This window comes from Callionymus lyra, chromosome 3, assembly GCF_982586985.1.
Source record: "Callionymus lyra chromosome 3, fCalLyr1.hap1.1, whole genome shotgun sequence".
Classification (NCBI taxonomy): domain Eukaryota; kingdom Metazoa; phylum Chordata; class Actinopteri; order Syngnathiformes; family Callionymidae; genus Callionymus; species Callionymus lyra.
In genome coordinates this window covers 14,957,393-14,984,946 of record NC_141820.1, presented here as the reverse complement: position 1 = coordinate 14,984,946, position 27,554 = coordinate 14,957,393, and the positions used below count along the sequence as shown (strand labels likewise).

The following is a 27,554-nucleotide window of genomic DNA, read 5'->3' as shown; positions in this document are numbered from 1 at the left end:
TGAACTGGATTGAGCTTGAGATGGCAGATGGCTCAACATTGGGTGCTGGATAAAGAGTGTGATTTATCTGAAGGGATCTGTAAAGATACTATAATGAACCAGTTCATTTTCACTGGGAATAAGTAGTTAAGCTTCTGTATTGGCAAAGAAATACAGATACATTTCTTAGTACCTGGGTGTTCCAATTGCTCCTTTGAACATATAATTCTCTTTCCCAAAGATCACAGTTGTTTTAAAATGCATATTTGGACACCATTATTTGTACTCATTTCACTATATGTGCAGCTCAGCTGGGTTGAGAGGGAAGATAGAAACGCCGTAAGGACGATTGACAGATCAGTTGTTGTCAGAACTTGTTTCATACTTCAAAGCTCGTGACCTGCTTGTTTAGCATGAAAATGAATGAATAACCTTGACAGATCTTCTGAAGGATATGTCGTGAAGATGCGTCTCGGAATATAACATTGGAAAACACGTACGTATTAAATATTTTTTGCATATTTTCAACAGCAGACAATTTAAAACTGAAAACAAAGCAGTTTTTGGTGCTTTAAACTGGTTGTTTTTTGTCAAATTTCTTACATTTTTTAAAGTCAGTTATTATCAGAATTATTACTCTGCACCCGTGTTTGCCTGGAAAATTCACCCCCAAATATCACTGACAAAACATAACTTTGGACAAAGTTTAAACATCGTCCACATTTCACAAATTAAGATCCAGAACCATTTTTTATAGATAGATAGATGGATGGATAGATAGATAGATAGATAGATAGATAGATAGATAGATAGATAGATAGATAGATAGATAGATAGATAGATAGATAGATAGAAGGATACGTATAGATAGGCTCTCAAACAACAAAGGATGAATAGAATGTCGTATCAGCCACTTTACTTGTTTTATTTTTTATATTTTAACCATGATTGTCCAAGGTAGGCTTAAAGCCATTCATTTTTGCTTTGTTTTATAGATTCATCAGATCACAACAAGCTCAATAAGGAGCGGTCCGTGTGGCGTAACTCTAAAGAAGAGCTACTGTAGCTAGAAGAGCCGGAGAAATAGTGATCCATCTCAGTTAGTTCTCCACAGAGCGTTGATGCGTAAACACCAACGTTTGTGAGTCACAACTGTAACCAACAACCTGGTGGTACTACATTCATTCGACTTCTAGCCTTTAATATATATATAACAAAACATTTTGGCAAGAAAAGCACAACATTAATTATTACAATGTGATTAAACAACAAAAACATATTTATCAATGTTAATACATCCTGTATATCAGAGTAAAACATAAATAAAACACGACACTGTGCAGTTTTATTCTTAAACAGCTTCATGTATGACATGAATTTTCTGAGTGTAAAGTGCAATGTTTTCCCTGTGAGGGTCGTCTTAACTGTCAGTTTGAAAACAGAGGCGATTTGATGACTCGTGACTCCTCCGGCTCGTGTGGGATCTACTGCTAACTCCCACGCATCTCCTCCACCGAGGATATCAAACCCACTTAGTCGTCCCAGTCGTCCCATTTTACAAACAACCACCCGGAGACTTTTACTTAACCACTATGGGGAATTGTTCGAAAAATAACAAACAATCCTTACACAGTATGTCTAAAATAAAACAAAGATAGACCGAATAAATAAAGTGATAGTTCACCAGAAAACAATGTTTTTTCTACTCGCCCTCATGTCGACTAATGGTTGGGATTATTAGTAATCTGTTCCTATACAGAGTTAGAGGTAAAAATGTATGTTCATTTTAATGTAGCGTCTGGAGCTCAGTTGTCTTCGTCTTCAATTTAGCCCAAAAAGATACACTTAAAACATCCAAATATATAGAAATCATTATGAAAAATACTCATTAAATATGTTTATTTTAAGCTTGGTTTTTAGCAGCAGATCCCAGCCTCGGAGCTCCTGCTCCAGCGTGTCTCCTCATTGAAACTTGACACATTGAGTGTCAGTGTCAGATATAAGAGGATCTTCCACTGAAAACAATCTTAACAATATAGATTTGTCATTTTTTTCTGGAACAATCCTCATGTTGAGGCTTCAATACAAGAGGGACTGACTGAAGAATGATATATTTTATGCCATTATATATTTTTAGTAAGTGCTTAAAACAATAAAACACAAATATAATACACCAAATAAACGTATATAACAAATATAATCATTATATATAGTATACTATATATAAATATACCAAAATTAGTCATCTATCTATCTGCACTTACCTCAAACCTATAATGGCATAAAATATATCATTCTCACAATCTCTAAACAACATTCAGTTTCAGGGTTGTTGACGCACCTGAATCACTGATGACTCACTAACCACTGATTGACAATTTATCACATTTCACACAGTCGTTATGGTCACATGGGTCATTAGCATGTTGTTTTGCAGTTGAACCTTCTGGGTGTCGGAGTTGTTTTCAGGTTAGCTTTCATTTTATATATTATTTCCTATTTTTATATTTAATTTCAGGCAGGGAGGTGGAAATGTTAGCGCACATAATACCATGTGAATACATTTGTTCACACTGCAGATGAAGATACTGCTCCTCAACCAAAGAAGAGAGCTCCCCTCTCGACATGTTCCCTCCTGTGGAGTGACAATGATCGGTTCATTTACATAACCAAATCAATGTCCACAGGGGGTTTCCAGCCAATCGGCTCTTGCCAGGGCAAAATGCTTGGACTTCTAGTGTTAAGTGAGTCTTTTTGGACAAGGACGAAGACAACTGAGCTCCAGTCGCTACATTAAAATTAACATACATTTTTGTCTATAACTTCAAAAATCAACAGATAACTCTGAAAAAAAATCCCAACCGTTAGTCCACATGTGGGTGAGTAGAAAATGAGTGAAATTGGAAATGTGGGCGAACTATCCCTTTAATATTTTGGTCTTCACAGTTGGTGACCTTTTATTTAACCCTTGAATTAACCTCATTGACGTGTAGGTCATATAAAAATGTATTTTCTTTTCCTTCACCGATAATGAAAAACATCTCTTTCCCTGCATATATAAAAAAAAAAACTCCTTCTGACCTTGGAAACTGACAGTAAAGAGGTTGCAGGAGTAATTTAATTACAGGCCCTTCATGGACAGAGGTAATTACTGCTCTCTAAATCCCCACTAATCTCCCCACTGGGTCCTGTACACACAGTTGGCCTGGGGGCACCTCAACTGCCTGATCTCAGACAGGGGGGCGGACGGGGGGGTGGGGGGTCCCCAAAAATATTCTGCTCACTTTCCAATAGACTACCACAGTGTCAGTCCCGATGCAGTCGTTTCACGTAGTCCTCTCTCAACTCTTGAGTCTTTAGTGTGGGTTAATGGCGCTCAGAGGTCACAGGGGTCATCTCTCCACCCATCAGGACGCTATAATAATCACTGCTGGGGATCGGACGCTTACGACCTTTGTGGTACTGCCTTTGCTGACTGATCGTAACAGGAGATGGTGTCGATTGAATCCAAATGAGCAGGAGAGCTTTTTGTTCATATTCTAGTTAGTGGCTCCAAAATGGATTCACTTCTTTACTTCTTATATTATCCTATATATTGGATTTTACTGTTTCCTATTGGATGTGCTCTTGAGGTAATTCATGTTTATTTATTTTCAAACATTTGTAGAACACATATTGCAAATATCGACCATTTTCTGCTCAGTTAGCAAAATAACTTGAAACGTTATGAACAGATTATATTACAATTTTCAGAAAATTTTGACAAGAAGACAATTTTGTGTAACAGTTGGATATCTTGCTCAGTTTCCATTTTTCTAGCTTGTGCCAACAAGTTTGTGCCGCTGTCTTTTTCTCAGAGTACAAAGGTTTTTTAGGAAATATCAAATTTATTTTTTATTTATAATAATTACTAGTTCAAATATAATTATTTGTCCCTTTTTAAAAAAATACAATGCAATTGAAAACAGTGAAGTTTATGATATTTATATTTAGCATTATATCCTTTTTCTGATACTTATGTTTTGTGTTTTTCCATCATATTCTGCCTGATTTATGCACCTGAAACCGTTTTTTCGGCAACTAATTGTTGTCAGATTGAAACAAATTACTTTGTGAGATAAAAATAAATCAAATAAAGGTTGTGTTTCACTCATTTTCACTCGCTTATTCGGTTATTTTTTGAGTAAACTTGACTGAAACAAACGCTCATGTTGTACTCAAAATAAGCAAAAAAAAAACAAAGCTGCATCTGTTGCGTCTCCTAAACTCGGACGCAGCTGAACGTCGGCGTGACGTCGGCGGCGTCAGATATTTTGTTTCCGACCCGAGCAGGTGCTGTTTGTACATCTGCTGCACTCGTGTCGCTGGAAAACTCCCGGTGAATGGAGCACCTGGTCGCATTGAGTTTTCGTCGAAGGCTCCATATTTGGAAAAGACACTTATCCTCTGATGAAGCTGTAACTGATTTGTAACAGCTTCCTGTCTGTGGTGGGGAGGAAAAGGGAGGGAGACGAGATAGAGAGGGATGAGGGGGTGTTAATCGGAAAGATTAAATGAGAGCATCAGCTGTAATTACGGTTGATTTCCCTCATTCGAATCCCTGAAAACCCTCGCCAGATTGTCGTAGCCTTCGACTGCCTTAGCAAGTTGATCTATGAAAAAAAGACGAATAATTATATATATACATACATATATACTGTATATATATAAGTATATATTAAGTGTTTGTATTGGCAAGAATCTGGCGATACAATATATATCATGATACATGTGTGATGATACGATGTATTGCGATATATTGCGATACTGTAGGAGCACAATATATTATTTCTTTTTAAAGAAACAACCCTTTGTTTCTGGCTTTTTACAGCAAATAATTGAGCAAATACTTTCCCTAATCAACTGTGGTGATGCTTGTAGGAAAGTGCTTATTAAATTATTAACGAAAATGTAAACTTATATTAACAATACACAGTGAAGTGCATTAAAAGTCTCAAACAACCTGGAGCAACATGCAATATCCAGTATAAATGCTAAATTTTTTTAAACTTTAAACTTTGTTTTTAAAGCCAAAATGAGTCGAAACATCAGCTTTAAAATCTGATGTTAAATATATGTTTAACATTTGAAATAACATTTTACTTTAATTCAAAGTTATTTATAATTTTTTTTGTCAAATAAAAGTAATTTGATCTGTGATTAACATGATTCAAAAGTAATTTAGTAAAGTGTTAACGGTGTTATGACTAAACTTATATATGTGTCATCACTAATGAAGTTTTGAAAGTTAACTTTAGCTTCAGCTGACATCACACACACACAAGAATCAGCTTTTATTCAAGCAGTATTAAACACCAACTCTCCATTTATTGGGTCTCGTATGATTCCAATGATGACGTCAACATTAACACTAACAAGAATGTTTACTATTGTTGACTTTCATGCATCGACTGAAAGTTTCTCTCGTCGCTACAGAACAGCAAAGTTAACCGCTTCGTTTTGTTTCGTCTTTCTTGTTTCTTCGATCTGCTCATGCTTTTTGTCCTGATGCTTCTCTAGATACTTTATAAAGTTAGTGGTGTTTCATCCTGTGGAGGGATTTCTCCTCCAAACAGCTGCTCACATCTTTACTGTTAGCTCTGTTGTTAGCAGCAGCTGCTCCACTGGCATTCTTTTTTTTTAAATATCGATACAGTGCTATTGAATATCTATGCAATATCGGTAAATACAAATATCGCGATATATATCATTAAATCAATATTTTCTTACACCCCAAATTCTACACTATAGAATCATTAACATTTATTTCCGTAATAATTCTCTACAGTGAAAAATATCATCGATGTTTGACTCAATATATGAACTTCTGATGTTTAAGCAGGAAAACATGGCCTGTGATTTGGGAAAGTGCAAGAGTTGCCATTTAAATGCATCTGACATTTGGGGAATATTGACTTGCTCTGACCTCTTTTTTTTTTAAGTCTAAATGCCATTTCTTTTTTTTTCCTTCACACCGCTCTTCATCTCCTTCCTTCCACGTAGCGTTTTCGACTGTCTTCTGAGCTCTTCTTCAAATGGTTGTGTGGCTCAGTACGACCACTAGGCTGTTTCGATCTTCTCTAATCAATATTCATTGAATTCTCATCCCCTTCCATTGACCTCTAGTTAGAGCGGATTTTCACCCTTCATGATTCGTGAAGATCCAGCAGAGGGGGCGTCACGTGGTTCCCTTGTCGTGGTATTGGGGTGAAATATCGAACATACTTTATTGTCAGGGTCGTCGCCACAGGGGGAGCAGCCTCTTAAACAACCCTTTTTTGTTCTTTGTATACGTCTAGGACTTGGAATCCTTTCAGTAAATGACATCAGTCTGTTCACTGCAAATGTTTCTGGAAGCTAAACTAAATTATTTCTTAGTCTAATCTAGTCTTGACGTCAAGAAATCACTTTAGTCACATCTATAGTACGTTTTGGTCTATTTTCTGTTGACTAAAAGTGTGGGCATTTTAGTCTTATATTAGTCTGCAATCATGACCATTTCTGTCTTTTTAAGGGAAAACTGATGACATTTATTTTAATTTAAGTTGATGTGAATTGTGTTTTTTCCCCCACATTTTTGTTATTTCTAGATGGTATTTCTATTTTAAATTGTATGGAGGTTTATCAGTGCCATCAGAATATTGAACAGTAAATATTTTTTACTTTATTGACATTTTGTATTTTCTTTTAAGAATTGTTTTAATTGAATAAAAACAATTGTATATTAAAAGGTTAAAAATATCTTTATTGAATAATTAAATTCAATAATTTGTATAAAAAAGACACTAAAATTAATGACTTATTTTTTATTTTATATTTAAAATGAGTTATAGTTTGATATTCAAAAAAATATTCTTAATTTCATATTATTTAATTCAAATCCTTTAAAAATATATATATTTTTTAATCAAAGCCCTTAAATTCAATATGATATGTATGCATCTGTGAATGTCTCTGGGTCAAGGTGACCCAGTGAACCAGAAACAAATGAGTTAGAGGTATTACTTGTGCCTCTGAAACAAATGTGTTTGAGGTATCCGTTGTATTGTCTCTGGGTCAAGGTGAAGGGATACCTCAAACTCATTTGTTTTTCCAGCCTCCGGGTCACCTTGACCCAGAGACAACAGAAGGGTTAATTTCTTGGGTCTGAAGACCTTCACTTAAAACAAACCCAACCTTTCAAAATAGAAAAGGATCAATTCAATTCTTTAAAACATAATTAAAAGAAATACAACTTTTCATTCAATATTTTTATCGCACTGATCTACTTGTATATAATCAGTTTGTTTTATTGAGTTTAATTCCGAGGATACCCAATATACTGGTCAAAATCACAACCTGGCAGTCAAAAATCATAGTTAAGTTTTAAGGAGCTAAAAAAAACAAGGACGACTCAATGTATAGATTTCAAATAAAAAAGAGTAAAAAAAAACGAGGATATGAGAGTAAATAAGCAGCTGAGCTCTGTGCTCTCTTGAGCGTCTACTTTTGCCCCATTTCTCTCCATTGTTCACTCATTTTTTTATGGCCCTGAGAGCCTTTTAAAGTAAAAAGGTAGGTCCATTAATCCATCCCAGTGTCAGGACATCATCTAAAGTACATGTTGCAACTTCCTCTCACCTTCCAACTATTTTTATACACCAACCATGGCTCAGTCTTGGTAAAAAGTTTGTCCCCCACATCGGTGGTCATTACCCAGAATTTCAGTTCTTTCAAACCATTATAAAACTTCTGTTTTTCGGTTACTTTCTCCGGGCTCAGTTTGTAGAACTTAGTTCAGGGACGTTTCCTGCAGAGATGAGTTAAAAAGTTGCTCCTCTAATGCCGTCCCAAAAAACCCTCCAGAGAGTCAGAGTTACGTCGACTTTTCCGGGGAAACGCTAGCATGTTCTCCACAGAGAGGTCGCCCCGTCGCAGCAGGGTCACCCTTCTTCCTCCGCCCATTAGGGTCCGAGCCATTAGACTGTTGGCCACAAATCCATTCCGGCCTCAACACCTCACCTAGAAATCGATGTGGTCTCCGACACACGGAGCTGCACACGAGCGAGTTAACCAACGCTTACACACAGAGCAGCACGCTGCGAGGCGAGCGTTGGGTAATCATTAACACACACACACACACACACACACACACACACACACACACACACACACACGTCCTGTTTACTTCCCTACTCCGTCTATGTCTAGTAGCTTCAAAGCTCGGCATGACAGTGTTTGATTGTTTCTGGATGGTGGTGTGAATACAAAACTGTCCCTGTGACCGTTACTACACTACACGTGTAATTGTTACATTTAGCAAGAGATGTCGCATCCAAGAGGACATGGACTGTCGGCTTTTAAACACCAAAGCGCCGCCGTTGTGTTGTTCACGCTGAAGAAGATTGTTTTTGGGAAAGGAGACTTTTAAGAAAAAAAATGAAATGGAAAGAAACTGTTATATTAAGAAAATGTGTCTTTTTTTTAACAAGATATAACGTCTAATTATTGATATTATCGAAAATATGGATATGGTGATGTATCGCAATATTTTTCTTCATCATACTGTTTTGATATTCAACAGCAACGTATCGATTTTTTTATTATTAATTATATATATTTGAAAAATGTGTTAATCATGTTGTTTTTATATCATAGTTATATTATGGCTTACAGTTCAATGAAGTTTGTTTATAACAAAGAATTTAGTTTTTTTTTTCGAAATTTCGAATTTAAGCAGTTACAATATCCCAACGATGACTAAGGACGAGAGGATACAGTCGACTCTAGCCGCTTTTAAAGATGATGTTCGGACATATTTTTGTTTCCAAACAAATTAAAAGCAGTTACAAGATCCCGGTGATTGACTGTATTCAACAGCAACGTATTGATTTTTAAAAAAATTATATATATTTGAAAAATGTGTTAATCATGTTGTTTTTATATCATAGTTATATTATGGCTCACAGTTCAATGAAGTTTGTTTATAACAAAGAATTTTGATTTTTTTTTTAGAAATTTCGAATTTAAGCAGTCACAATATCCCAAAGGAGACTAAGGACGAGAGGATACAGTCGACCCCAGTCGCTTTTAAAGATGTTTTTGTTTCCAAACAAATTAAAAGCAGTTACAAGATCCAGGCGATTGACTGTGGATGAGAGGATACAGTCGACTCCAGCCGTTTTTAAAGAGGATGTTCGGATATATTTTTGTTTCCAAACAAATAGAAAGCAGTGACAATATCCCGGCGATTGACTGTGGATGAGAGGATACAGTCGACTCCAGCCGTTTTTAAAGATGATGTTTGGACATATTTTTGTTTCATAACAAATGAAACCCGTTCGACCTCTTCAAGGGTCATGTGGTCTGTGAATTCATCAAAACCAGAGTCAAGTCAAGTTCACTTTATACTGTAACATTGCCCCTGGATTGTGGTACCCATCGTATCGCCAGATTCTTGCCAATGCACACCCCTAACTGTAATATATTAGTCTCTTTATTCTTGAGGATTGGTGGCGCCTAAATGTAAGTAGTCTTTAATTCAATCGTTGATGTGTGTGTTCTGCTCCCTGTACTTTCATTTCCTTTATTTAATGACGGTTTTCATTAGCACATTTCAAATCTTTTCACTCTCATGCACAGTTGGAGCTTATTAGTGTTCTCTCTGAGAACATGTTGGAGCTGTCAAGGATACTAAGATGCACTTGGTCGTGACAAAAAAGTAACACACTACAGGCTTTTTATTCATATATATATATATATATATATATATATACATATATATGAGAAGACATGTGTTTGTTTCATTTAGCTGTACAAATACTTTTACGTTTCTACCTTCATGATAGTTTCTGTTTATCTATATCGCTTGTGTTATTTGATAACACAAGGGATACCCCAAACACATTTGTTTTCGGGTCACTGGCTCACCTTGACCTTGAAGGGTTAATAAAATGTCTTGGAGAAATCGATAATGGCTCAAGAAACAAAACATCTTACCGAGTTCCATTCGAATAATGAAGGTTTTAAAGGATTTATCATCTACTTTAACTGCTTCTTACAGCTCCTGCTCGGAAAGTAAACGTAAATTCATAAAACACACAAACGTGACAACATGTGACTCATTTTAACCCTTGTGTTGTCTCAAGGTCAAAGTGAATGACCTCCACCACTGCATATGTATCCACATATGTGTATTCTGGCCTTCGGGTCACATTGACCCTGAGATAACGGGTTAAGATTGCTTAAAAAATAATCCGACACGACCATTAAAAGATAATTTGTTTATTTGTGTGTTATATTGATGTGAAAATTGAGCTCCTTGGCAGAGGTATGTTCACTCTCACTTTACGCTTTTGTTGTTTTATTGTTTTTAGTGACAAAAATGATCGGAAACGATGAAGCTAGTATATTAAATGTTAGTATTTTCTTCTTCTTCTTCATAAATTCAATTAAACTAACAATATATTACACTCACTCATCTCAATTTTATTCTCTAAGATCTCTTAGTCTCCCGTCATAATCGGCTTTCGCGGCACCATTAACCAGGAACGGTTCCTTCTGATCAGCTCGTCCACTTTCCGTATAACTCGTGAAATGATCCTCAACATCTCAATCTCAACAACCCCCCCCCCCTCCGGCAGAGATCTGGGGAGCCTGAGAGGGGAACGCCAGGCATCTCCATCTGAGAATTAGCATTCGCTTATTTCGGGAATGCCCTCGAAGATGTGCGTCAAATACACAAACAGCAGTTGCGTGTGGTTTCCACCGGTGCATATGTATCTCCCTATTATTCACGTGTGGTTTATTTTCTCGGCTGGAAACGCTCCACGAAACGAGATGAAGGTGTGTGAGGCGAGCGCCATCTAATAGTCCCCCCGACTGAGATTTGTTTGGTCCGATGTGTGTGTGTGTGTGTGTGTGTGTGTGTGTGTGTGTGTGTGTGTGTGTAGGTGGAGGATAATGTCAGAAAAATAGTGAGCTGAGAGATGGAGGGTGTGTTTTGTCTGACAGAGGAAGTTAGATGGAGCAAAGGGAGAGAGAGGGGGAGAAAAGAGGGGAGGGCGCTCTGGTAGGTGGGCGGGAGCAGCGAGTGTCACGGACTGAAAGAGAGAGAGAGAGAGAGAGAGAGAAAGAAGGAGAGAGGGAGCTTTCGCCGGAGCTGTTGAATGTGCTCTCGTATTTGAAATAAGCAGGATAGTAATAATCAGAAAACGGACAGTTTTTTTAACTGAGCATCTTTTTTTTTCTTCTTCTTCCTTCTCTTCTCTTCTCTCTGAAGTGACAGATCTTCGGCGGCAGAACTTAAAAAAAAAAAAGCGGGAAGAGAGGATCCAGGGAACGACGAGCCTGCTGCCAGGTAGGAAGAAGAATGTGAGCGTGCAGTGAACATGTTTTCTTTTACAGTCTCCTGCTTAGAGATTTAAACATGTCAGCGCGGGTGAGAGGATGAGGGACCGGCAGCCGTGTGTGTGTGCGTGTGTGTGTGTGCGTGTGTGTGTGTGTGTGTGTGTGTGTGTGTAGACACGATCGTTACCCACAGGACACTGAGCATGCAATACTGAAGATGGTTTTGTGAGAGCGTGGACGAGTCAGATTGACTCAAAACGGATGTTTTGTTCCTCCAGAGTTCCTTTAAATGAGAATCTAATGAAGCTCAAAGTGGCTCCTGAGCTCCGTGGAAGTCGTCGCCCCCCCCCCCCCCCCCCCCCCCCCACACCCCCACATCCCCCTAAAGAAAAGAACATTTAGGATTTTTTTTATGATTTCATGCTCCGTTGTCTTTTTCACTTAACGAGAAGTTGCGGTGTAGTGGAATCACGGCGCTGCCTTCTTCTGCTGTTTGTCGTGTCCTCTTTGTCATCCCTTATCTCTTCTTCTGCTCCTCATTATCCCAGATTCCACTGAGATGAAAGCCTCTCTTCCTCTCCGCGTACAATACACTTCAAATCCCGATTAAACAACAACACAAAGCCTGGTGTCCGTACGACGTCAGCTTCCGTGTCCCCCCACACCTCCCCAACACACCCCTCTTTTTCTCACTGAGGGACAGTTGTTGGACGATTGTCTTGTGCCGGAGCGGGAACTCCAGTCTATGAAAATATAATTAATTCTAGAAGGACTTTCATTTTCCTGGATTCTTTTTATTCCCCCTACAAGGTCATATACTGTAAAGAACCGAGGTCTTTTGTTGCTCCATATTGAGCCACTTTCTTTTCAGGAGAAAGATAAAGAACCAGAGCTATCGTTCTTTCCATCCACATGTCGATTTTTCTGTTCACGTGACGCAAGCGTGTTCTCTTTCTGTGTGTGACTCACTTCAGCGGCTCTGAACTCTGCCTCAGACGTCACTTTGTTTAGGTCTTTGTTTTATGGACATTTTATGACGTGTCGTCATGGTGGTCCTTGACATGGTACCCTATGGGGTTTGAATGAAATGGTCTAAATAGGTTGTCAAAATTGAAAGAAAAAGGTTCAAAGAAAGTTGTATTAGGGTAAAATATATATACAATACAATTATGAGATCAAGGGCAACTGCATTACCTTCATCACAAGATAACATTTGTATGTATTACGGTACTGACACATAATAACACTGGCAATAAAAGTTTCTGATTCTGATTTAGTTCAAAAGTATCTATTACAAGATTAAAGTTGTATGTAATACATTTAGTAGTATATTAAAATCGTCACATTTATCACTAGATTAAAATAAAATACTACTTTTATTACAAGATTACATTTCTATATGTTACATTTATCATGAAATTAAAGTCAAATATATTACACTTATTACCTAAAGTTGTATATATTGAATCTATTACTAGATAGAAAGTCATATATTACATTTATTAAACAGATTCAATTAATTTAAAACACATTCACACCAGTTTAGAGTCATATATATTGCATTTATTATGTGTTTAAAGTAATACATAATTTTTAAATTGAATATATAGATGTATATATAGAGATTACAACTTTAATCTTGTCATAAATCAAGTAGTAAATGTAATATTTACCACCTAAAGCTCGTCATATATACCTGTACCTGTAACCATTTTACTACCTTAATGTAGTATAGTTTATGTATTATATACAAGATTCTACAAGATTAAAGTAAATTAAAAAGTATACTGTATATACAGTATATATAGGGCTATGGATTTAAAAAGAAACATGCAAAATCTTATTTTTATTTTGAGGGTAAGTAACTGTTAGAACATGTTATCCTGTTTTTTGTCTTGTTTTTTTTACGCTAAACAACAGCCTAGTAACTGATAACTAAGAGCTAATAAGTAAGTAGTCAGTGTATTAATGGCTGACATGTGTTCCATCATCACCATCCATAGATGGTCTGCTCCTCCTCTCAGGAGTGCAGCCTCTTCCAGTCCACTGGGTTCAGTTCGTGACTCACTGCCTCGTGCGTCGCGATTGGCCGGACGCGGCCGGCGAGCGCGTCGGCCTCAAGTGAGCAGGGATCAGCCGCTCTTTTTCCGCACAGCACGCCCGACCGATGCACATTCACGCCACGGGTTTATAAGTGTGAGGCGGAAGGGGTCAGAGGTGGAACAGGGAAACATGAACGCGAGTCTACATACTGCCATCTCTGAGACACAAACACAATCTGCCGAGGCTCTCGTGTAGCGGTCAAAGTACAAACTGATCAGTGCGGTCGCTTTACATGAGGCTCCTGCTCTGTGATTTCAGCACCACGGACAGCTCCGACAGTTTAAATGACAGAGTAGATTTTAGTACGATGTTTTTTGTGGTAAAAATAGAAATGAAAAAAGCTCTTATCTAGTGCATATCTCTGCCAAGGTTCTAAGTTCACATTATTTAATTGTATTTAACCATTTTTTATTAACCAGTAAAAATCCATTTCTGCAAATTGTTCAAAGAAAATGAGATCAGATTTTGGTTTAGATTAGATATGGAAAATGGGTTCTTCCAAAAGGAAAGAAGGTTTTTGAAATTTGATTGGTTCATGTAATCAAATCCTACTTTTAATATGGATGGACTCTGTAGTTTGTGTTGTTCAAAACTTTTCAGTAGGATCCGGGTAACTTTGATGATATTAAAGATGAGTATCCTGACCTTAAGGAACATTTCAGGAAGGTATTATAGCAAAACTTGGTCAAATCAATCCATTTTTATGCATTTTTTTGCATCTACTTTTGCATTTATTAGCAGTATTTTGCATTTGATTTGTGCAGTGATAAAGTAGATAAATTACATATATGCTGCCAATTAAGCCTTTTCAGTATAGTGAAGTAAATATATTGATATCAATTGATACTGTCCCCAAGAAATGAACGAAAACTGTCGAATAGTAAACAAAAATGACATATTCAATATTTATTTCCTTAACACTGTATATTTTTATTGTGTTTCTTTTTTTTACTTTAACTCTTTAAGATGAAGCTTTTAAAAATATTTTCTAACCCTTTTAATATGGATGTTCTTATTTACTATTGGACATTTAGCGTTTTTTTTAAATAATTTAAACATTAGTTTTATTTGCTATGAATGTGATTTGTGTCGTTTAACAACTACAGTTAACGCTTGTTTTTCTCCTTATATAGTAATTACTAGTGATGTGTTGATGAGGCTTCATGAAACAGCTGATGAGGTATCATGATACAGTGTCTTTATTATGATCTTTGGCACTGATCTACTTAATCAATGAAACCTGGAATTTTTTTTAACTTAGAGTGACATCTAGTGGTCTTTCAAAATGAAGGCACTGTATCATGATACCTCATCAGCTGTTTCATGAAGCCTCGTCAACACATCACTATAGAAATGACTTATTAAAATAATGTAAAGGATTTTCAACTATTGAAAGTACACTGCAACAGCTACAATTGAAGTTTTCAGTTCATATATGATGAAATCTGATAGATAATTGACATTTTTTGCATGTTTTAATCGACTCCTACATCTCACCATGTATGCTAATATATGCTCATAGATATTTCTCCGCTGAAATTGCAACCATTTATCAGCTGGAAACACACTTATGTGACATTTTTTAATAATTTGTGTCATTAATCTGGACCCAATGTGAAAGATTCTTACGTTTCCACCTGGAGCTGATATATGATCCAACATTGAGGAGAAAATACATGCCTAGAACAGCAGTGGGTCCATTACATTTCTTCAGAGGTGGCATCTATTTAAAAGCGAATGTTGTGAAAGACCATTCAGCGAACATAAAGGAGTTAAAAATCCAAACGAAATGGTAAAAAATACCAAAAAAAATCTGAGAAAATCAGGCTTCATTGGCTAATGATTATTTATCATTAATTTAATTCTTTTTTTAATCTCATTTTTTTAAGGATTTTTCAATAATCATTGAATTTTATTTACTAGCAGAATTTAATGTTAAAATCAGTAGTAAAAATAAATACCAAAATAAAATTGATGATTTCCCTTGACTTCATGAAGGCCTAATGAATAGTGTTTAAGGGCCACATTTGCCCTCACCTTGTTCATATATTTGTTTAGACAGAGAGCTTGTTCATGTACACAAACTGTCGACCAGATTTGGTGGAAAAAAACAAAACAGAAAAAAAGTAGACAAATGTGAAGATCTAAGGAATACCTGTCCATTCTTGGTCGGTGTAGCGAGTTCGGCAGAGTTTTTCCCTTGCAACCGAACATCTGTCTTCCGATCTCCATCCAGGGATTCTTCCCGACCGTGAAGAGAAATGGCAGCGAAAAAAAAGAAGAAATGAGATGTGAAAATGGATCATTTCTGGTAGATGAAAGCGTTCTGTGGCCTGCTCTTTGATCTTCAGTCGTGCCACTCAGAGCGAGCGTTCTAGTCGTTTGACTGATAATCAAGAAGCTAGAAAGTGCCACTTCCATTCAGGCGCCCCTCACACACACACACACACACGACTGCACTCGTGCACGCAACACTCACACGTATGCAAACATGGTCCCGGCATGACATTGATTTTTGTGCCCCGCCGCTCGTCCTTGGGGTCAAGAGAATCTCCCTCCCTCGGTCAATAGAACGGGTCTTGGCCCTTCGAGGGCCCCGTTATCACCAGTGGACAACAAACCACCTGCACCTCCCGACACACACACACCTTCATTATACTAAGCGGGGTCATTTGTGTATGTAAACATTAGCATAATGGAAGAGGCCTGAGTGTTTTCGACTGCTTCGCTAATAAGGAAAACACATACAGTAGGTGTGCTTAAAAGTCCATTATTTCTCCAAACACACAGATTATTTCACCTCTTTTGCATTTTAAATTCATCTTAAAAATTAATTGATTTCATTTCACTGTCCACCAAGGTTGAGCTAATGATTTAAACTAAATATTATATATATTTTCTAAGAATTCTGAATTTGAAATTACGTTAAGATTTTAGTAATGTTTTATTAATTAAGAAAACAGTTTCATACGGAGGGCTGAAGGTGACCTACATTTTTTTTTAATCTTGTGATATTAGAATCTTAAATGTCAACTTATGTGTTTATTTAAGTGTGTCTTAAATAGATGTTGGACTCTATTGTATCATCAGTATGTGTCTGTTTGTATAAAACTTTATTTTCATTGAAATATTTACATTAGAAAATGATCGTAAGCTCCACCCACTGAATTAGCTCCGTTTTTTCTGGAGATTAATTCTTGTTTATGATAACCACGCCCACTCTGCTGTGATCGATCAAAAATTGAGGTTTGTCACTGCTCGTCATCAATCCCGGAAGTCTTCACCTCCATGGGACTCGTTGTATAAACAAGGCGTGCGTGATTACAGCTGCCTGGAGGGAGAAGTGAAGCCGTTATTCAACATAATGAACTCTGCTCTCGTAACCTCTCGTTCGCCAAGATCTTTATGAAGTAATAACTTTAAATTGTGGTGATGAGGGACTTACTGCATCTTGGAGACGAAGACTTGAAACATGGGAGTGGGTCAGGAAAGTTGTAGTTTCGACATGAATTGGCCTTTAAGGTATTAGTTTGTTGAGCAGATATAAGTAACCAATACAGCATCAATCCGCCTCACTTAAGGCCCGACATAATGGACCAACAGCATCTCCTCAGGATTCTTCGGGCACCTTGCACAGGTTTTGTACATTCAATGGTCCACTTTATTCTTGTATATTCCTTTTTACGGAAACTTCAATATACAATTTTGCCAATAGGTGGCAGTAATGAAGTGGAAAGAGAAGAAGAATGAACATGATCTTGAAAAAAAATACTTGTTCATTTTGGTTAATCAGAGAACTGTTTACTACGGTAACTGTAACACGTCGAGATAAAAGTATATCCATGTCACTTCCAGGCCTCTGTATTCTCCAGCTTTACCTTTACCTTTGTTTGTAAGAGTTATTTTCTGCCCGGCGTGCTCTTGTGACCCGAGAACCTTCAGATATTGCTTCACAAACCCGCCTCTCGAATCCCGCTGCTCCACCACAGGATGGGTTAAGAAGCCAGATCCGTGATTGATTTATAGGAAGGAGTGATTTGAACTAGTCTTGCGGGGGGGCGAGCGCCAGGATAGGAATGTTAAGAGAATGTATTTTCCGTCTGAGTACACCGCAGCTGTCATCCCTGTCACTGCTCGGTGTAAATCTGCTGAGATCTGGGTGGAGACCAAATCTGCTTTTTATCGCTACATCGTTGATCCCATGCGAGGCTGCAGACACACCAGAGACGCCTATTTTCAGAGAGTGGAAGCGAGAGAGAAGCTGTGAAAAGAGGATATTTATTCCTCACCTCTCACACCTAGACGCTTAAAGGTGTGTGATATAGTTAGTGTGGCGTCAGCTGTCGTTTGTCATCCCGTGTTCCTCGTCTGGATAATTACAAGACATGTATGACTGAACTAACCAAATGGCTGTTACTTAAATAGCATTTTCTATGCTTAATCATCACCCAATTAAAACACTCAATCGCAGACTGATGGGAGTAGGCTGCGACGCAGGAGTGTCTTGCTCAGGGACACAACATTACAATCTCATCCCGAGCTGGAATTGAACCCACAACTTCTCAGGCCACAAGCCGACCACTCTATCATCTGAGCTACGACGCCCCGTCTTAAATGTCTTCACGTACATTGAGGATATTTGAATGACTTTTATTACCGTCTGGACCCATGCAATCCTGAAGTATACTTCAAGAATATAAGACTATGGACGTGACTGAGTATCTCTGCGCTCTCTGAAGGCTTTCTTTTATCTATTAATTGAAGTCAATCACACAAGGTCAAATAGTAATATATTACATTTTTTTGCAGTAAATCGTATCAAAATGTGTATTTATTTTAGTTTGGGTCTATTTCTTTTGGGCTGATATTATCTAAACCAATGCAAGAGCTCTATACTGGTTACAAGAAGACTGTTTTTTGTGTATTTGCATCTATGTACGTTTGATTGTATGCAGACAATGGTGTTCTGTATGTGTGTGTCTCCTAGCTTTTAGAGAATTAGTGCCAGTGTGTGAGTTTTGGGCATTATTTATAAGTAATGATGACTCTGAAACAGGACTAGTGTAAAAACGATATTGTTATTCCAGAGAAAATCAATTTTCTTTTTCTAAAATAAAACATCTTTTAGACGGTAATAATAAATTGGACATACTTTTTTCTATCTGTGCGATACGTTTACAAATGTCTAATGACGTTGGAAACCACTGAACTTTGACATCAATTTTACTCTTATTGACATCTTTACGTGTCGCCATATCAACATGGACATGAATATACTTCTATTTGAGCCGACCACTATGAGTTTGACATCACTTATTTACTTACTTACTTGGTTGAAGACACATTTTCGTGGGTTTGTAGTAGTGATGGTCTGATGAAGCTTCATGAAACAGTGTCATTATTTATTAGGGTCCACTAGATGGCAGTCTCTGCTCTATTTTCCTTTGTTTTGAACAACTGTTCTAATGAAACATCACATCCTTTTTAAAACTGATGGCGCCACCTACTGACCCCTAAACAACATGACACTGTTTCATGAAGCTTCATCAGACCATCACTAGTTTGTAGCGATTTGGTCACCAAGGGTCTTGGTATCCTTTGCATCGAGATCTATAACCTTGTTTTTCTCTACTGAAACCATCATTTTTAAAACAAGTATTATCTCCACAGATAATCATGTGACCTTTACCCAGACAGATCCTGAGCGTTCTATGCGTCAGAGAAAAATGTCCTTTTTTCTTCCGGTCAGCAGATCTCTCCGGTCAATCCTGGTTAGCTCAATTAAAGGATGTGTAATGTTAAAAGGCTGCTGGAGAGAGAGAGAGAGAGAGAGAGAGAAAAAAAAGGCCTGGATGGTTATCTGCACATCAGGCAATTTCTCCAAACTGTGTTCCTGTGAAACATTGACAGCTCCAGACAAAAAGCAGGCGGCGGTAAATGGATGTAATCACTGATCTAAGATGTCGATATAGGACTCGGTATCAGCTGCTTCGCCGGAGAATATCCAGTGTAAGAGCAACAAGATCCCATTACGCACGTGTCTGACGGGCATCGGCCGTAAATACGCGTCAATACGAGGAGCCGGGGCGGCTTTGTCGTCCTCGCCAACCGTAGATACAGGAACATACATCTCGGTGATCGATGGCAGGAAAGAGGTTTTTTTTTTGTATTTTCGTTTGAGTTGAGAACAATCCCCACTGTTCCCGAATCACAGGCTGGTGGTCATGGATAGTAATGAGCGGAATCATAAAGAGAAGCAAAGATCAAAGAGAGATGTTGAGGAAAAGAAAAGTTCCGTCCACCTCTCCATACGGTGAAATGTATTCTGCTCTTATTCTTCTTATTGCGCTGGGATCAAAGTGGAAGCTAGAAAATAAAAGGGTGGCGTGTTCTCGTGTGCGGGCGGAGGATCTTGTTTCATGTCGAGCGGCAGAAAGGCAGGAAACATTGTAAGACTTTGATTAAATATTAACATATTTTTAAATCTATTTCCATGATTATTTCCTAATATGACGCATCTGTCTCTACCATTATTTTACATGTCTTTGATTGTTATGAACGGCTCTTCTTCAGGGGCTTAAGTTCGATCGTCTTCTTACTTTTTACTTGTGCGATCTTCTATTTTGATTGACATGTCGAGTCATTTCAACCCTTGTGTCATCTCATGGTCAAGGCAAATGTGTTTGTAGTAATTGTACTACCTCGAAAAATATTTGTTTTCGGGCCTTCGGGTCATCTTGACCCCTGAGATAACAAAAAGTGGTCACGAAAAATAATAGATATGGATCGTTTTGTGCACATTTTTAAGTAAAAGAAAAGTATTTTAACCAACTTTAAGATAGTATTTACAGTACTTTAAAGTTAAACTCAAGCTTGGTTTTGAAACACATTTTTAAGCAATATTTTTCATGATTTTGACAGTTTATTTCCATTTAAGGTTGGATTTCTAAGGATTAAGAATTTGTGAAATATCAGGTTTTTATTATTTTCTTTTCGCACCAGTTAACTTGTCTAGTGACTCAATATTTTACACCAAATGTGTCAAACTCAATCACACAAGGGGGCAAAATCTTTAAGCAGTTTAAGTTTGGACTTAAACAAAATATACATAACAACTAATACGTTTAATGTAATATTGTCTTTTCTTTGTTTGAGGCTCAAATTATCTCACTTTTTCCTGCTTCAAAAAACACATTTATTTTCTTCAACGCTGTATTTTCTTCTCACACAAATTGTTATTGTTGACGACATGCATAACCTTTTATCTCTTACAGTTTTGACACGTGCGCGTTAACACTTTTTCATATCCAAGTGTCCTCTGAAAGGTTTTAATCATTAGCTGTTGAGCTTCTCCAAGGATAATGGAAACTAAGCTAAAAATAACTCAAAGTCAACGCTCACTCATGTGCTTCATATTATTCTTTTCACAACGTTCTTTTCGTTTTTAACGTATGAATCACGACATCTATCATCTGGACTCGAGCGAGCGCTTGTTTTCAAACGCGTGCTCGAAGAGGCGGTTAAAGTCGGGAGTAAGATCACAATGATTAGCTTCAGAACGGCCATGCATTATTCATCCGCCGTCACTTTCTCCGCTGCCAAAAGTCGTGACTCAGTTTTTGAGGAGGTTTTAGAGCCAAATCTACATATTCCTAAAATGTAATCCGTCGAGTCCCACGTTCCCTAAATTCACTCCATGTGTAACTCGGTGTCTGCGAAATGAAGGGAAGAAATACAATCTTTGAGGATGGATCTCAGAAATCTAAAAATAAGATACATTTACGAGGCTTTTATCTCCCTCCCCGCCCTCCATATTTCCCGTGAATCTGTACCATAAATGCCAGGATGAGTAACCTCTCTGGCTGCTGATCCGACCCCCCCCCGGGAGATACAAACGGAGAGAAACCACGGCATAACTGTGGCTGTGAGTTTGACATTCAGCGGATACTTTGCTGCTAATTTATCCCTTTCCACGGAGAGCGGCAGTGGGTCAGAGTTCATCCTCGGGGCGTCGGTTCCTCACGGCTGTGAATGTCTGCGCCGAGATAATCTGTTGGTAACGACCCTCTTAGAGGAGGATTGCAGTCGCTTGCATCATTTTTTTAAAATGTTCTTCTAAAACTCCTGTGTTGTTCTTATTGTCTCAAATCTGCAGTTAAATTAATTTAATAAAAAATAAGATGTTTTTTTTGTTGATGATTATCAATCTTTGCTGAGAAACAAACCTTTAGTCCTATAATGTCCAGAGTCTAAGTCTGGGTGGGTTTTCACTCAATAATCCACCTATAAAATAAACAAAACGTGTGCCTATTAAAAATAAAAACAGGAACACATATATTTCTGGGTTACAGTTATAATATTTTTGGTTTACATTACATCAGTATTGAATTTTTTAGGACCTTTAGGTAAAAGTGTGACTGATATTGGCCCAGAATCTTTTTGTTTGACACATTTTTGGTTGTTGCTGCTAAGAATGTAACATGTTCTCAGTCGATTCAATATGATTGTTGTTTACTGAATTAGAATCAAAAAAGTTACTGGTGTTTGTGATTAAAAAAAAAAAAAAGGTTAAGCCCATTTTAAGATGTTAAACATACAAATGTATGCATACGTTTCTTTTCAAAACTGTTATGACGTAAAGCGACAATAAGTATGTTTTAACAAACATGTTTCTAGCATAGCGGAGCCTGACAATGAATAGATCTGAAAGTAAGAACCAGAATTTTAAAATTGATCCTGAAAGAAACTGGCAGCCAGTGAAGAGTTTTAAGGATCGGAGAAATGTGAGTTCTTCTACTAGAGCAGGTCAGAATTCTCGCTGCAGAGTTTTGTATTACCTGCAGGCGAGACAGATCCTTTTTGTTTCGACACGAAAATAAACTCTTATAATAGTTTAAACGAGAAGACACAAACGTTTCTCAGTAATTAATGTTTTAATAGATAATGTATCACAAAGGTACTAGTTTGTTTGGCACATGGAAACTCACAGGTTCTCACGGACAAAATGAGTGAAATAAAAGCTAAAGAATTCTACCGCTTTAGTCATGACTTTTCAATGTGTAACCACCATTACAGAGAAATTACAAAGGATTTTTGACCAATGGTTTTTAAATGATTATTCTTCATGTAGTTTTGAAAGACAGTTAAAGTCTTCCAATTATAATTGACTCACAGCAATAATTCCCATTGAATCGATTCAATTAAATGTTCTCTATAAAGCAGCGTTTCAGTCAAGGTTGCTGTTGAAGCATCAGTTCTTAGTCAGTCCAGGCAGAGCGAGTGAGTCACTGGGCAGCGCGAGCGAGTGCAGAAGGATATGAAAGTACATCATCACATATGTTCCCGTGAGGTTGAGCTCATTCAGCGGCAAAGATCCCACAAATAAACCTTTCTCACATGTTTACTCTACAGTTAATACTTTACATGTTGAGTGATATTTACACAGAGCACGTTTGAAAATAAAAAATACAGACGTGATAACAAAAGTGGGACGAAGCGAGCGGTTATAAGTGGTTCGGTAATTAGAAAAGTAAATGTGCTGTCAAGGGAGAAAAAAAAAAAGACAGCGAAGAGCTTTTCCTAATCTGTCCGAGCATGAAGGCGAGTTTTTCCTTCTTGCATGCAGAAGTGGGATCGTTGACAGCTTCTGACCTCCACATTTCAACCGGGCACTTCTGCCGCACAAGCCGTTTGGTCCGTCCATCCGTCAGTCCGGTGTCGCTCTGGTAAGCTTGACTGGCACTCTGTGGGGAATCTTGAGAGGCAACATCTGCATCTGTGTGTCTGTGTGTGTGTGTGTGTGTGTGTGTGTGTGTGTGTGTGTGTGTGTGTGGGTGTAATTGATGTCTCTGGAAGAAGATCCAGATTCTTCTCCTCATGTGACCCTCTGCCCCCCCCCCCCGGTCAAGGACTCTCTACCTGTCGCGGTCGTTTGTCCGGCTGACACATTAGAGATTCGTATTCTAATCATCTCCTGGAGATCGATCACGGCATCGATCGATTGTTTCAAACATGCAATGAAGCGAATCTGTGCGTCCCTGGCTTCGGTCGCTCACCTGCATACTGAAGGTGATTCAGCTTTCACCTCTTTTCTGTGACTAAAATGCTTTTTCAACCATTTTTAATCAGGAAATGACAATGTTTTTATGATGTGAGAAGGTAGTCAGTTATATAGTCACCCTCATTTAATTGTTAATACGTGTTAAAAATATATACAAAATGAAACTAAAAAAGATCAAATTAGTGTTTGTGTTTTTCCAAAAGTATTGGATTTTAGAGGATTCTCAACGGTTGTGAATGACCTAAACCATTATGCAATGTGATGTCAAAAATAATTTTATACTTTTCGTTAAATTTTACAGAGACTTTTATTAGTTTTTTTCTTGTTTTTAAAGTTCATATTAGAGGTAGTACCTCAGTTATAAATAAAAAATGATAAATTGATTTTTAACAACACCCTTGATACTTATTATCTCTTCAAAATAAATCATGTTGAAACCTGTGATGTGACACACCGGGCTCCGGGTCACGTTGACCCAAAGATAACACAAATTTAAGTTACAAATTACTTCAAACACTTGTAAGAGCCAAGGTCAGCAGGAAAGTTCACAAAAATGTGTATTTTTTCGATTTATTTTTTATTTATTAATTTTTTTTAGTTAAATGTTTATTTAAGCCTTAAGTTATTTTTTTTTAACTATAACGTGAAGGGCTTTTACAAGTAAATGATAACTTTCTAGCTTACCTAGTAACAGTGCTAACTGCAGTCATTTTGAAGTAAAAATAACAGTTATCTTTCTTTGTATAATTTGAAGATTAAATTCTAAATTCTGTCAATATTCTGACAGGAAACATTTATTATTTAATCCCCTTATCAGTGCATCTGTTACAGGGTGCTGCTAAAGAATTCCACTGCTATATAAAAAATCTCAAAACCGATTTAGATTTAGGTCTGAGGCAGGAATATGTCTTTTTTTTCAAGAGTTTTCTTTATTGTTGTTCAATCATGTCACGTAATTTTTTTTAAGTGAGGACTTTTGATAATCTCTACTCACCCAACAAGAACTACTCTCAAAAAGATGAAAGTTTCATCGAAAAGAAATACTTTAGAGTTACCAAGTTAAGTTGGGCGAGCCTTCTAGTGACGGCAAAGACACCGGCTTCATTCATGTCCTGTTCACAATCCGACGGCTAAAACATGGAGCTCAAAACTTCACGGGAGACTTTCTCCGTCTCCCGGTCTAACAAGGTGGATCAAGTGGGTTAGAAAGTTACAGTAACCTGGCAACAACATTCAATGGAGGCACGGCATTTGTCACGTCGTTATTTTTAGGGAGTGCAATTTTCACGCCAATTCACCAGCGTTCTAGGATTGTGTACGAGGCAGCTTAACACCAGGCACCCTCCTTGGTTTCCATGACGACCGCGATCCCTGTATGATAATCGGATTCCCGCTATAGCTGTGAAAACACTCGGTCCTGCCCGATACATGGAAATTATAAGATGCGACGGCGGGGAAGGATTTTAGAATCTGTGACGAACAAGCTCGTGACTGAAACGTTGCTTTGTTGTGGAGCCGGCGTGAGACTGAGCTGAGCTGAAAGGAGGTGTAATGTACCGGCTTCTGGTCCATTTGCTAAGAACAAAAAAAAAAGTAGAAAATGACAAAAAATGTTCTTTGGTTTCGATCGCTGTCGCAGGTAATAGTTACACAAAGCAACACATAGATGCCCCGATGATTGACACGTTTTATTTCATCCTCGAATTCGACTGTGAAAATGTGCTTTCACACCGGCAGCACTTCATCATTCGGCATAATCACATGGACTAAATGCAAATCAAGCAAGAGGTGTAAATGATTATGTGAAATTGAAGCCTCGGCTTAAAGCCCTTGTCTGCACCTTCATTTATGTCGAGGGCGTGTATTTCAAATGAATTAATAAACCCAATAAATGACTGAATCTTGAGAATGTTTCTTCCAATATCTTGACTAATTGATATATATGTTTAAATAACTAATGGAGAACAAGTTTTATTTACATTTTCGCCACCAACAAGGAGGAGAAATAATCATGTGTCAAAAATAACTCAAACTAAGTTGAGTCAAATTTGGATGACCGGAAAAGAAACAGATTAGTAGTGTCCTAAATTACCATCTGGATCTCCAAATATCTTGAAGATTTGTCTTCGCTGATGGTTTTTATCGTAATAAAAGGCAAAAAAAAGGACCAAAAATGCATACTGTGAGAGCTTGATTTTTAGTAAAGTGGAAGTCAAATTTTATTCAAGTTTTCTGCTCAAATTTCCTTTTAATTTTTCTTCTGCTGACCAGGCATTACCTGTATGTGGTGTAAACTAGTCACACTAGGCACACCTTGTGACGTTTTAATGTTTTCGTCTCAATAACCTCTTTATAGTATGTGACTTCTTTTTTTTAACCTTTTTAAAATCTTTCCAAATGCATGTTTTTTTTTATGATAACCTTGGCTGGGGGGGGGGGCATTCAGCTCTTCGATTTTCTTAATGTGGCTCTCATGAGTTATGAGGTTCTGAAAGTCAAACAGCTACTAGATATGTTAATTTTCTTAATGAATTGTATTTTTTTTCCACTCCAAATGACTTTAAATAATTAAAAAATAAATGTTCTTTTCTGTCACATGTTACAAAAATATATTAAAATAAATTAAAATAATAAACAACAAAAATAATAATAAGATAAGATTCTTTCTCGGTTCTCATTAAATAACGATTGCACTTTTTCTTTTCTTTTTTTTTTACATTGTGTATTTTTCTTCTTTCTTTTTGTCTTACGTGGCCCTTCACCAAAGTAACAGGATATAACACTGATAACCCTGAGAATAATTCAATGTCTGCACAATTCCCAACGGAAACTAAACATCTGGGGTGTAACTTCGGTTCTTGCTCTCGCTTGCAGTGTATTGTGAGATCGTGTCGTTAAACTGAACTGTTACCTGCTCTCCAATGAATCTTAAAAACATGACTATGAATCAAGAAAAAAGACAAAATCTTGCCCTTTGAAAATTTGAAGCAACTCAATATTTAACTAAAATAATGCAGGAAATTCTCATTGTTAAGGAACATTTATTTGTTGTTTTCAAACAAGAGTAACCTTTGCTGCTTCAAGCCCCTGCAGCACAATCTCAAATCTCCATCTCCTTCCCTCTCGCACAAGACAAATGACCTTATTACCAGAGAGGACCATTCAAAATAGGATCACGTCAGGCGTGGCGAGGCGCTCCAGAGGAAATGCAGGCCTGCTCTGCCAGCCATGTTTTGTTTCTCTGGGAAGCCATCAAATGCTCACTTTACTTCCAATGTGAGAGGTTTTTTTTCGAGACCATCGCTCTGTCTGAATCAATTTGATAAAAAAAGGAACACTTTAGGAAACATAAACTATCTTGGTGTTGTACAGTAGGTGCGACTGCTGTTGTTAGCAAGAAGTCGACTCCCCAAAAAAGGCTTTTACAGAAGAAACTAACAACAAGGATGGTTGTGATTTATAATCCATCAGCTTTGATCAACAGATTTTGTCGGTAAATCTCTACAAGATTCCAAAAAAGTTCCTGTTTTTTCTACTCACCCTCATGTCTACTAAGGGTTGAGATTATTTCCAGTGCAATCTGTTCCTTTTGAGAGTTATAGAGAAAAAACTGTTGTCCATTTTAATGTAGCGACTGGAGTTCAGTTGTCTTCACCTTCTTCCAAAAAGACAAACTTAAAAACATCAAAATACCTCAATACTGCTCCAAGTCTTAACAAGAGGAATTGTCCCGTAAACAAGTATGCATTTAAAACTTGTTTTAGCGGTAGCTGCTAAACTAGCTTTGTCTTCATCTTCGTCCAAAAAGGGACACTTAAAAACATCCAAATACCTCCGTACTGCTTGTGTGTAGCGTCCATCTTGTTTTAAAGTCTTGAAAAGGAATTGTCCCATAAAACATAAACAAGTCTGTATTTTAAACGTGTTTTAGCAAAAGCTGCTCACTTAGTTTCGACTTCATCTTCGTCCAAGAAGACAAAATTAAAAACAACCAAATACCTCCATACTGCTAGTCCGTAACTTCCATTTTGTATTTAAGATTTGA

At 37.4% G+C, this 27,554-nt stretch overlaps 1 protein-coding gene across 2 annotated transcripts in view; it reads left to right on the top strand.

Moving 5' to 3' along the window:
• The window catches only part of syt1a (synaptotagmin Ia), a 172,088-nt gene that overhangs the window by 65,989 nt on the left and 78,545 nt on the right, over positions 1 to 27,554 (top strand). For both annotated transcript variants that reach the window (XM_087786560.1, XM_087786561.1), the window contains one exon: positions 11,279 to 11,356. The gene's annotated coding sequence lies outside the window, so the exon portion shown is untranslated. The remainder of the gene's footprint in view (positions 1 to 11,278; positions 11,357 to 27,554) is intronic.